The sequence below is a fragment of the Heterodontus francisci genome, unplaced genomic scaffold (assembly GCF_036365525.1).
Source record: "Heterodontus francisci isolate sHetFra1 unplaced genomic scaffold, sHetFra1.hap1 HAP1_SCAFFOLD_292, whole genome shotgun sequence".
NCBI lineage: Eukaryota > Metazoa > Chordata > Chondrichthyes > Heterodontiformes > Heterodontidae > Heterodontus > Heterodontus francisci.
The window spans coordinates 909,793-914,281 of NW_027141280.1; positions in this window are offsets into that span (position 1 = coordinate 909,793).

A 4,489-nucleotide genomic window follows, 5' to 3' on the forward strand; every position below is an offset into this window, starting at 1 on the left:
TGTGTCAGAGAGTGATAGTGAGTGTTAGAGTGTGGCAGAGATTGTCTGAGTGTGTAAGAGAGTTTCAGAGACTGTCTGAGTGTGTCAGAGAGTGTCAGAGAGTGATAGAGAGTGACAGAGAGTGATAGAGAGTGATCAAGAGTGTCTGAGAGTGTCAGAGAGTGTCAGAGTGTTTCAGAGGGTGTCAGAGAGTGACAGAGTGTGTCTGAGAGTGTCAGAGATTGCCAGAGTGTGTCAGAGAGTGACAGAGAGTGATAGAGAGTGATAGAGAGTGCCTGAGAGTGTCTGAGAGTGTCAGAGTGTGTCAGAGAGTGATAGAGTCTCAGAGTGTCAGAGAGTGTCTGAGAGTGTCAGAGAGTGTCAGAGAGAGTTAGAGAGTGTCTGAGAGTGTCAGAGTGTGATAGAGAGTGTCTCAGAGGGTCTGAGAGTGTCAGAGAGTGTCAGAGAGTGATAGAGAGTGTCAGAGAGTGCTCGAGAGAGATCGCGAGTGTCTGAGAGTGTCTGAGAGTGGCAGAGAGTGTCAGAGAGTGTCAGAGAGTGATGGAGAGTGTCAGAGAGTGACAGAGAGTGATAGAGAGTGTCAGAGAGTGTTAGAGAGTGTCAGAGAGTGTCAGAGAGTGACAGAGAGTGATAGAGAGTGATAGATAGTGTCAGAAAGTGTCAGAGACTGTCAGAGAGTGAAAGAGAGTGTCAGAGATTGTCAGAGACTGTCAGAGAGTGATAGAGAGTGTCTGAGAGTGTCAGAGTGTGTCAGAGAGTGATAGAGAGTGTCTGAGACTGTCAGAGAGAGTCAGAGAGTTTCTGAGAGTTTCTGAGAGAGATAGAGCGTGATAGAGATTGTCTGAGAGTGTCAGAGAGTGTCAGAGAGTGCAAGAGAGTGATAGAGAGTGTCAGAGAGTGATAGAGAGTGATAGAGAATGATAGAGAGTGTCAGAGATTGATAGTGAGTGATAGAGAGTGTCAGAGAGTGATAGAGAGTGTATGAGAGTGTCAGAGAGTGTCTGACAGTGATAGAGAGTGTCTGAGAGTGATAGAGAATGTCTGAGAATGTCAGAGAGTGTCAGAGAGTGATAGAGAGTGTCAGAGAGTGATAGAGAGTGATAGAGAGTGATAGAGAGTGTCAGATAGTGTCAGAGATTGATAAAGAGTGATAGAGAGTGATAGATAGTGTCAGAGAGTGTCAGAGAGTGATAGAGAGTGTCAGAGATTGTCAGAGAGTGATAGAGAGTGTCAGAGAGTGATAGAGTGTGATAGAGAGTGTCAGATAGTGTCAGAGATTGATAAAGAGTGATAGAGAGTGATAGATAGTGTCAGAGAGTGTCAGAGAGTGTCAGAGAGTGATAGAGAGTGTCAGAGATTGTCAGAGAGTGATAGAGAGTGATAGAGAGTGTCAGAGAGTGTCAGAGAGTGATAGAGAGTGATAGAGAGTGTCTGAGATTGTCAGAGAGTGTCAGAGAGTGATAGAGAGTGTCAGAGATTGTCAGAGAGTGATAGAGAGTGATAGAGAGTGTCAGAGATTGTCAGAGAGTGATAGAGAGTGATAGAGAGTGTCTGAGATTGTCAGAGAGTGTGAGAGAGTGTCTGAAAGTGATAGAGAGTGTCTGAGAGTGATAGAGAATGTCTGAGAATGTCAGTGAGTGTCAGAGAGTGTCAGAGATTGATAGAGAGTGTCAGAGAGTGATAGAGAGTGATATAGAGTGTCATAGAGTGTCAGAGAGTGATAGAGAGCGATAGAGAGTGATAGATAGTGTCAGAGAGTGTCAGAGAATGTCAGGGAGTGATAGAGAGCGTCAGAGATTGTCAGAGTGTGATAGAGAGTGTCAGAGAGTGATAGAGAGTGATAGAGAGTGTCTGAGAGTGTCTGAGAGTGTCAGAGTGTGTCAGAGAGTGATAGAGAGTGTCTGAGAGCGTCAGAGAGTGTCTGAGTGTGTCAGAGTGTGTCAGAGAGTGATAGAGAGCGTCTGAGGGTGTCAAAGTGTGTCAGAGAGTGATAGAGAGTGTCAGAGATTGTCAGAGAGTGATAGAGAGTGTCAGAGAGTGATAGAGTGTGATAGAGAGTGTCAGATAGTTTCAGAGATTGATAAAGAGTGATAGAGAGTGATAGATAGTGTCAGAGAGTGTCAGAGAGTGTCAGAGAGTGATAGAGAGTGTCAGAGATTGTCAGAGAGTGATAGAGAGTGATAGAGAGTGTCTGAGAGTGTCTGAGAGTGTCAGAGTGTGTCAGAGAGTGATAGAGAGTGTCTGAGAGCGTCAGAGAGTGTCTGAGTGTGTCAGAGTGTGTCAGAGAGTGATAGAGAGCGTCTGAGGGTGTCAAAGTGTGTCAGAGAGTGATAGAGAGTGTCAGAGATTGTCAGAGAGTGATAGAGAGTGTCAGAGAGTGATAGAGTGTGATAGAGAGTGTCAGATAGTGTCAGAGATTGATAAAGAGTGATAGAGAGTGATAGATAGTGTCAGAGAGTGTCAGAGAGTGATAGAGAGTGTCAGAGATTGTCAGAGAGTGATAGAGAGTGATAGAGAGTGTCAGAGAGTGTCAGAGAGTGTCAGAGAGTGATAGAGGGTGATAGAGAGTGTCTGAGATTGTCAGAGAGTGTCAGAGAGTGATAGAGAGTGTCAGAGATTGTCAGAGAGTGATAGAGAGTGATAGAGAGTGTCAGAGATTGTCAGAGAGTGATAGAGAGTGATAGAGAGTGTCTGAGATTGTCAGAGAGTGTGAGAGAGTGTCTGAAAGTGATAGAGAGTGTCTGAGCGTGATAGAGAATGTCTGAGAATGTCAGAGAGTGTCAGAGAGTGTCAGAGATTGCTAGAGAGTGTCAGAGAGTGATAGAGAGTGATAGAGAGTGTCATAGAGTGTCAGAGAGTGATAGAGAGCGATAGAGAGTGATAGATAGTGTCAGAGAGTGTCAGAGAATGTCAGGGAGTGATAGAGAGTGTCAGAGATTGTCAGAGTGTGATAGAGAGTGTCAGAGAGTGATAGAGAGTGATAGAGAGTGTCTGAGAGTGTCTGAGAGGGTCAGAGTTTGTCAGAGAGTGATAGAGAGTGTCTGAGAGCGTCAGAGAGTGTCTGAGTGTGTCAGAGTGTGTCAGAGAGTGATAGAGAGCGTCTGAGAGTGTCAAAGTGTGTCAGAGAGTGATAGAGAGTGTTAGAGTCGGGCAGAGATTGTCTGAGTGTGTAAGAGAGTTTCAGAGACTGTCTGAGTGTGTCAGAGAGTGTCAGAGAGTGATAGAGAGTGACAGAGAGTGATAGAGAGTGATCGAGAGTGTCTGAGAGTGTCAGAGAGTGTCAGAGTGTTTCAGAGGGTGTCAGAGAGTGACAGAGTGTGTCTGAGAGTGTCTGAGAGTGTCAGAGATTGCCAGAGTGTGTCAGAGAGTGACAGAGAGTGATAGAGAGTGATAGAGAGTGTCTGAGAGTGTCTGAGAGTGTCAGAGTGTGTCAGAGAGTGATAGAGTCTCAGAGTGTCAGAGAGTGTCTGAGAGTGTCAGAGAGTGTCAGAGAGTGTCAGAGAGAGTTAGAGAGTGTCTGAGAGTGTCAGAGTGTGATAGAGAGTGTCTCAGAGTGTCAGAGAGTGTCAGAGAGTGTCAGAGAGTGATAGAGAGTGTCAGAGAGTGCTCGAGAGAGATCGCGAGTGTCTGAGAGTGTCTGAGAGTGGCAGAGAGTGTCAGAGAGTGTCAGAGAGTGTCAGAGAGTGTCAGAGAGTGATAGAGAGTGATAGATAGTGTCAGAGAGTGTCAGAGAGTGATAGAGAGTGTCAGAGATTGTCAGAGACTGTCAGAGAGTGATAGAGAGTGTCAGAGATTGTCAGAGAGTGATAGACATGGTCAGAGAGTGATAGAGAGTGTCTGAGAAGGTCTGAGAGTGTCAGAGAGTGTCAGAGAGTGTCAGAGAGTTTCAGTGAGTGTAGAGAGTGACAGAGAGTGTCTGAGGGTGTCTGAGAGTGTCAGAGATTGTCAGAGTGTGTCAGAGAGTGACAGAGAGTGTCAGAGAGTGTCAGAGAGTGATAGAGAGTGTCTGAGAGTGTCAAAGTGTGTCAGAGATTGTCAGAGAGTGATAGAGAGTGTCTGAGAGTGTCAGAGTGTGTCAGAGAGTGATAGAGAGTGATAGAGAGTGTCAGAGAGTGTCAGAGAGTGTCAGAGAGTGTCTGAGAGTGTCAGAGTGTGTCAGAGCGTGTCAGAGAGTGACAGAGTGTGTCTAAGAGTGTCTGAGATTGTCAGAGTCTGTCAGAGAGTGACAGAGACAGATAGAGAGTGACAGAGAGTGTCTGAGAGTGTCTGAGAGTGTCTGAGAGTGTCTGAGAGTGTCAGAGTGTGTCAGAGAGTGATAGAGAGTGTCTGAGAGTGTCAGAGAGTGTCAGAGAGTGTCTGAGAGTGTCAGAGTGTGTCAGAGAGTGAGAGAGAGCGTCTGAGCGTGTCAGAGAGTGATAGAGAGTGTCTGAGAGGGTCTGAGAGTGGCAGAGAGTGTCAGAGACTGTCAGAGGGTGATAGAGAGTGAAAG